This window comes from Mandrillus leucophaeus, unplaced genomic scaffold, assembly GCF_000951045.1.
Source record: "Mandrillus leucophaeus isolate KB7577 unplaced genomic scaffold, Mleu.le_1.0 Scaffold4, whole genome shotgun sequence".
Classification (NCBI taxonomy): Eukaryota; Metazoa; Chordata; class Mammalia; order Primates; family Cercopithecidae; genus Mandrillus; species Mandrillus leucophaeus.
Window position 1 is genome coordinate 4,649,327 of NW_012104253.1, and position 7,824 is coordinate 4,657,150.

At 55.0% G+C, this 7,824-nt stretch overlaps 1 long non-coding RNA gene across 1 annotated transcript in view; it reads right to left on the bottom strand.

Annotated features, from left to right (window-relative positions):
- Nucleotides 1-2,465: 2,465 nt before the first annotated feature.
- LOC105547887 overlaps nt 2,466-7,824 on the bottom strand; it is a 31,589-nt gene continuing 26,230 nt past the window's right edge. Inside the window, exon 2 of the long non-coding RNA XR_001007301.1 lies at nt 2,466-3,418. This is a non-coding gene — a long non-coding RNA (uncharacterized LOC105547887). The remainder of the gene's footprint in view (nt 3,419-7,824) is intronic.

Consider the following 7,824-nt stretch of genomic DNA (forward strand, 5'->3'; position numbering starts at 1 on the left):
AGGTGCGGACTCCCAACAGTCCCCCAAAGCCTTAACTCATCTCAGCATTAAAATAAAAATAAAAATAAAAATAAAGAATCAGGTGCAGACCCTTGGCCAGGCATTCCAGCCCTTCCTCCCTGGGGGCCTCTCCTGCCCTCTCCTCCCAGCCCATCCTGACCGTGCTGACTCTGCTCTGTCCATTTGTCATCCCCAAATGTACCTTTCCCATCCTGCATTTGCGTGTGCGCCTGCCTCTGTCTGGGCTGCCATGGACAGTCCCCTTTTTTGCCTGGTGACTTCCTTTCTAGCTCTCAAGGCCTGTTCCAATGCTCTCCCCAACTCAGTGTGTTCTCTGACCAAGCCCAGCTTACCTGGACTTCAGCAACACTTTTCTGCCTCTTGCAGTTGCCCCAGCTTCCTGGGCTGACCTTCCAGAGCGTTTGTTATCCCATACTCCACTGAAACAATGCCCAGACTTGTCTCTCCAGCCTGAATGAGTATCAGGACCTCTACTCATTTATCTCTGGCACCCTGGCACCTGGCACAGAACCTGGCGTCCACTAGGGGCTTAGGAGATGGGTACTGAATGAAGAAATGTAAACAAGGATGGATGGATAGATGGACAGATGGATGGGCAGGTAGATGGGCAGATGGATGGACAGATGGATGGATGGGTGGATGGATGGATGGATGGATGGATGCACATGGATGGATGGGCAGATGGGTGGATACATGGATGGGAAGATGGAAGAGTAGATGGATGGATAGAGGGACAGATATGTGGATGGATGGATGGGTAGGTAGGTGGGTGAGTGGACAGATGGATGGATGGATGGATGAATGGATGGATGTGTGGATGGATGGATGTGTGGGTGGATGGATGGATGGGAAGATGGAAGAGTAGATGAATGGTCAGAGGGACAGATAGGTGGATGGATGCATAGGTAGGTAGGTGGGTGAGTGGATGGTTGGATGGATGGATGAATGGATGGATGTGTGGGTGGATGGATGGATGGGAAGATGGAAGAGTAGATGAATAGATAGAGGGGCAGATAGGTGGATGGATGGGTAGGTGTGTGGATGGATAGATGGATGGATGGATGGATAGCTGGACAGATGGATGGATGAAAGGGGTGGTGTGACACTGTGAGTGAGAGCTCTGGTTCTGGGCTCTGACAGACTCAGGTTCAAGTGTCCTGGTGAGCACTAACTCCATGTCACGCACAGTCCCTGGTGCGTTCCCTATCCTCAGCCATTCAGTGATGTATCACTCTCTTCCTTCACTGCCCCAATATTCCCCCAGGGGTAAGCCCTGCATCAGGCTCTGCAGGGTGGCTGGGATGCTTCAAGGGAGGAGGAACAAATTCAGGGAGCCAGGAGAGGGGAGCACAGAGGAGCCTGCAGGCCCGGCTTTCAGAAGGCCTGAGCTGGGCACTGTAGCCCCTGAATCCTACGTTGTGTCACCTAGGCATAGAGTATGCAGGGCAGACATCAGGGAGAGAGGAATCCTGGTTATGCCCCAGATCCCCAGGACCTAGAATACTGCCTCAGAGAGCAGAAAGAAATTACCCCAGCCCTTCTCAGGCCTGTGTCTACGGAGCCATCCCTTTCAGGCAAACTGCAGTTTGGGCACCCATCCTGTTGGGAGCTCACAGGGCCAGCTTGGGGCTGACATAGGCACTGGACTACCTGATCTCCAGGCTGTGGCCTTGGCCTCCAAGCCCAGAGTGGGGGTAGCTGGATGGGCCACGTCCTGCAGGCCAGGAATGGATCTGGAGCAGTTTCCACGTCTTTCCCACAGTCGGGGCTGGCAGGACAGAGCAGAACAAGATCCAGCTGGAATCCTGATGGGACCAGGGAAGCCGGGAACCTGTTTTGCAAGCTCCCTGCCGTCTCAGAGCCCCGAGGATCGCACATGCATAGACACACACACACACACACACACACACACACACACACACACACACACACACACACCCCTGTATCCCCATGGCCAGCAAGCTCTCTGGTTTCACCAGCCCATGGTAGATGCCTGCTGGGGTCATGGGAATGTCACAGCCACAGCAGCCACACATTGACTACATGAGAGGCCACCCATTCTCATAGAGTCAAAGTCAGTCTACAGTCATCTGTCAGTGACTCCCCCAGCATCAGGCCGACCGCTCCTCTGGCTGCACCCACCTGACAGGATGGCAATACAGGCATTCATTGAGCATGGATGTGGGCCAGACACAGGACTAGCTCACTTCATCCTCACAACGACTTTGAATTTTGCACCGTCATGCAGATGGAGAAACAGAGCAACTTGTGGGGAGTCTTGCCCAAGGTCGCACAAGGAGTGGGCACAAGCACTAGGCTTTGGGCTCTGGCAGCCTGGACCCAGGGTCCATGCAGGAGCCTTTCACCAGCAAGAGCAGGAGCCTTTGAAACTCAGCGTTCTTGGCTGGCACGGGGGACTCTGTTTTATAAAAGTGGTGAATGCCTCTGGTTGAATGTTTAATGTTCATATCAACGAATCTCCACTGTATCCATCACCAGAGCCCTCCAGGGCAGATGGGCATTGGAGAGGCCACCCGCGCCCAGCATTGGATGGAGGGTGGGGTGAGGCCCCAGGCTGCTGACCCAGGCTGCAGGATGGGCTCAGCCTCCTGTCTCTAGCATTCTCCTAGTGCTGGTTGGGACAGGACCCTGCCTCATTGTGGGCACTGGCCAGCCATCTGTCCCCAGTGACGCAGCAACCCAGACCCGCCTGCCTGGAGAACAGCCCTCCACAATAATAATAATTATGACAACTATTATTAGTGTTCTATTGTGGCGACGGTAATAACCAGCTTGGCATCGTGGTCAGGAGACCAGACTCTGTGCCAGGCAGACCTGGCTGCACCTCCCAGCCACCCCTTGGCTGTGGGACCTTAGGCCAGTACCTTGACCCTCCCTACACCTTAACTTCCTCCTCTGCAGATGGGAGGAGGCTGCTCAGGTGCATTGGTTCCTGCTTGCAGGGGGCGGGGCTGCACAGGCAGAATTCTGGACAACCTGGCCTGGAAGCCACAGGAAGGCAGGCCCCACAGCACTGTGTGTTTTCAAAGCTGACCTACCTGGTCTCCCAAGGGAACCCATGATGAAAACTTCCGGCACCCCTTGCCAGTCATCAGCCCACGCGCTGCTTCACCTCCTGTAATGACAGTGCTGGGCCAATGGCTTACCCACTTCGCTTGGCAGGCACCGTGCAATTTTCATTAGGTCACGTACTCATTATTTCTCCAGATGACTCTCAGCCAGGGAGATGTGAATTTGATGGGCTGCCCACTTTACAGACGGGGCAACTGAGGCGTGCAACAGGCAAGGGCTTGCTTCCGGCCTTGGAGAGGGCAAAAGGTCAGTGGTTCAAGTAGGGATTCTGAATTTGGCCTCTGTGGTTCCCTGAAGTAGGTTCCTGGGTGGAGTGGAGAATCACAGTTGCCGGGAGTGGTGCAGGGAGGAGGCAGAAGCCTGCAGAGGCTGCCCGGCCCCAAGAACAAACACACTCACTCACAGGCCAACTGCTTGGGCCGCTGCCTGCTCTGCCTCAGATCCTCCAGGATGGAGACGTGGGGGACAGGGAGCTGGATCCCACTTCTGCTGCTGTCAAGGTCGGAGAAGGGGTGGGGTGTGCCTGGGTTGGGAGCTGGGGCTGTCAATGCCTGACCATGTGGGAGTTGGTAAGAAGACCACACGGTCTTGCCCCTTCCTGAGCCCTGGCCCAGGTGCTGTGTCACGGACTTTGTAGCTCCTTCTGTCCCCATCATAACCCCGTGGGGTCAGCGCTGCTGCTGGCCCATCCACAGATGAAGACACACCCGAGATGCGACTGCTCAGGCCACAGAGCTGATTGGCAGCAGGTCTGCCCCTGAACCCAGGCCCGAGTGCCCCCAAACCCTGCTTTATCTCACCCCATGCTCCAGGGAGCCACAGCCAGGGAAGAGGAGAAGTGGCTGAGTGCCGTGGCCGAAGCGAGGGTGGAGAGTCAGCTCTGGGTCCCATCCTGGTCTGCCAAGCTCTTGGCAAGCCTCAGGCCCTTCTGAGTTTCCATTCTCTCACCTGAAGGGGTGAGTAGCTCCCCTGTCTGGCCTGGCTACCTTGTGGGCTCAAAGGCAACGTGAGAGGTGCCCATTTCATGCTTGGCATATAGTAGGTACTCAAGTAAAGTAAGTTTCCATCTTCCTTTTCCCTCAATAATAAAGCAAAGTGTTCCCTCTCCTAGACAAAATATTACATTTTAGGATGAGTGATGATGGAATTGTAGGCAGTTTGTCGGGCCAGCACTGGCGGGGCTGCTAGGAAAAGATCTCTGAGCTCCTCAAATCACAGGTACAGCAGCCTCGGGAGGGGAGTCCGGTGCTGCCTGCTGCAGGCAGGAGCCTCTGCATCCTCTTCCTTCAAGAGTCTTTCAGGGTCAGGTGTGGTGCTTCACATTTGTAATCCCAGCACTTTGGGAGGCCGAGGCTGGAGGGTAGCTTGAGACCAGGATTTAGAGACCAGCCTGGGCAACATAGCAATATCCTGTCTCTTCAGAAAACAAAAAAATCAGCCAGGTGTGGTGGTGCACTCTTGTAGTCCCAACTACTTGGGAGGCTGAAGTGGGAGGATCACAGCCCAGGAGGCTGAGGCTACAGTGAGCTGTGATCGTACCACTGCACTCCAGCCTGGGGCGAGACTCTGCCTAAAAAAAAAAAAAAAAAAGTGTCTATTGTCATCTCAACTGCACCACTTCCCAAAACTCACCAAAATTCTCCCGGGCTGAGTTCTTTTCATAATCTCATGCTAATGGAGAGTGATTTCCGTGGACTCATACCTCAAGAAATTGTGGCTCTCTCAGAGCCAGCCTTAAAGGATAATAGGCATTCAAAACTGCTAAGGCAGTTCCCGGGCACCGTTACACCCCTATTAAATCACATACACCATTAAAAGGATAAAAGCCCGTGCTGGCATGCACGTGTGTGCATGGCTGTCTTCCTAGGATGCTCTTCCCCAGCTCTGCCGCCTGCAGGAATGGGAGCCTCCTTTCAGGCTCAGCACACACGTCTCTGCAGTGACGCCTTCCCAGCTCCCCATTCAGAATTGCCGCCCTTCCTGGCAGTTCCCTAGCACATGGGTCTTGTTTACAGCACTTTGCACTGCCTCCGTCTTAACTCCCAGGTAGGCTATGAAATTGATGACAGGGATGGAAGCGCTCATTCATTCAGTTCACAGCATGCTGAGTGCTTTATGCTCTTGGCCTGTGATTCTCACTAGCGCTCTTTAATGTGGCGACCATCCCATTTTACAAATGAGGAAAGTGAGGCTCAGAGAGGTTCAACCATGTGCCCAAGCCTAGCTGATCCCAGGCCTGGGCTCTTTCAACAGCACGGTGCTGCCTCTGCAGGGGCTGCACCCTGGGCTGGGTTGTGGGGATCTCAGGACCCCTCGGTGGAAAGGGTGGCCAAGCAGGTAGGCAGACAGGGCCAGCACAGTATGTTGCTGGGGACACTGGGAACCCTGGGGTTTGGTGGGAGCCAGACAGCTTGGGGGGATCATGGGAAAGAATTTCATAAAGCTGTGTCCTGGCATGAGTCAGTCAGGTGAGGAAGAAGGATAGGGCATTGGTGGCAAAGACAGCACCATGTCACACAGCCATGTGACAGATGACAGTTGTCAGGGAGCAAGTTCTTCATGCTGTCATTTGAGCAGGATGGAAATTGTGGGCTGGAGAGCAGGGCAATGAGGAGAGGCCATGACTCCCTGGACAGAGCACCCCAGGGGTGACACTCTGTAAACCAGTGCAACCTAGAGTTAGAGGGTCTCTAAGGGTGGGCCACAGATCTCTGCCTTCATCCCTGCCTGTTTCAATGGAGTCTGGATGGAGCCATTAGAGCTTATCAGGTGTGCCAAAGGCAATGTCCCATGAGAACGTTACATTTCCAGAAACCTCAGAAGGTGGAACCAGAGACTGAAACCAACAGAAGGGAATTGAACAGGGAGAACAAGAATAGCCTGCTTTCAGGTGCGAAAGGTCAATTGCGCAAACTGACAAGTTGATGGCAAGGTCCTATTTTCCCCCTGCCTCCTGAATTGTGTTTAAAAAGTGAATCTTTGGCCAGGTGCGGTGGCTTATGCCTGTAATCCTAGCACTTTGGGAGGCCAAGGTGGGCAGATCACAAGGTCAGGAGATAGAGACTATCCTGGCTAACACGGTGAAACTCAGTCTCTACTAAAAATACAAAAAATTAGCCAGGTGTGGTGGCAGGCACCTGTAGTACCAGCTACTTGGGAGGCTGAGGCAGGAGAATCGCTTGAACCCGGGAGGCAGAGGTTGCAGTGAGCCAAGATCGCATCACTGCACTCCAGCCTGGGCGACAGAGCAGACTGTGTCTCAAAAAAAGGGAATCCTCTGAGGTTGAGATGGAGAGATCTGTTTGCTGGGGCTGCCCACAGGAAGTTCTCTAAAAACATCTGTGGTCAGTGGGTCCTGGATGGGTGTCCTGACCTGGGTGAGTCCTTGGGAGGAATCAGCCAGTTCCCCTGCACCAGGATGGGGCTAACTCAGCAGAGCCTGTGAGGCTCCAGTGCCCACTCACAACAGCTGGGGTTGGTGTAACCCACATAAAATCCCCCAGTCCCACCCAGGAACAGGCATCCCAGTTGCCTCAAGATCAGAGAGGGCCTTCGCCAGCTGAACAGCAGAGGTGGGGTGGTGAGGACAGAGGGCGGCCTTCTGTGCCTGCGATGAACTATCACTTGAGCCCAGGAGTTCAAGACCAGCCTGGGCAACATGGTGAGACTCCATCTCTACAAAAAAATACAAAAATTAGCTAGGCATGGTGGTACCTGCCTGTAGTCCTAGCTACTTGAGAGGCTGAGGTGGGAGGTGGTTTGATCCAGGGAGGTTGAGGTTACAGTGTACTGAGATTGCACCACTGCACTCCAGTCTGAGCAACAGAACAAGACCCTGTCTCAAAAAAAGAAAAGTGGGCATAACATAAAGAGTAGGGCAAGTCGTGGTCAGGTGGTGACCTAGGGTGGGTACTCACAGCAAGCACTACCTCTATACCTCTGCAAGATGGCCATGCTCTCTTAGCTTGTTCACCTCTAGGGACAGGGAACTCACTACGTTGAGCCTGGGACAGGGCAGACCCCAGTCCTGCCTTCGGAGAATCCGCACTCTGGTGGGGAAGTGAGCTGGCGGCAGGGGCGGGGCCAGCCTCCAGGTCTGACTCCTGCTGCTCTTTCAGGGGGTGTCCCCAGAGGGAAACGGGCTAGAGAGCTCCGGAGATGGGCCCTGCCCAGAGGCCTGGCCTCCCTGTGTTCTGCAGGCAGAGGATAAGTGACCCTTGTGCTCAGGCAGCCGGCCAGAGCCCTGGGAAGCCGAGACCCCTCCCTCCTGTGGGAAGCTGGTAGGCCACTGCCCACAAGTGACCCTCCACAGCGGCCCCGTCCCCCTTTCCCTCACTGCTCCTGACCCCCCCACACCTGAGTGGTGACAGCTAGGAAGGGCTGATGCCTGCCCTCGGCCCCCCTTGGGGGAAGAAGGGGCTTCCTTAAGGAGGAGCCTGGACACCCCTCTTCTCTTGCCCCTCAGAGGCTGGATCTAGCCAGGGACTCTGACCTGGATGTGGGGGTGCTGGGATGCAAGAGGCCCAGGTCAGGGCAGGGGTTCCGGACCCTCAGCCAGCCATTCCTGTCCGGCAGGTTGGAGGGGCCGGGGCCAGAAGCGCTTTGTTGTCTGGAAGGGCAGAGGGATTATCTGCCCACTGGATTTCAAGGCCTCCTTGCTGCCCTCTCCCAAAGCTGCTGACAGACTTGACTCCCTGGGGAGCTGAGGGA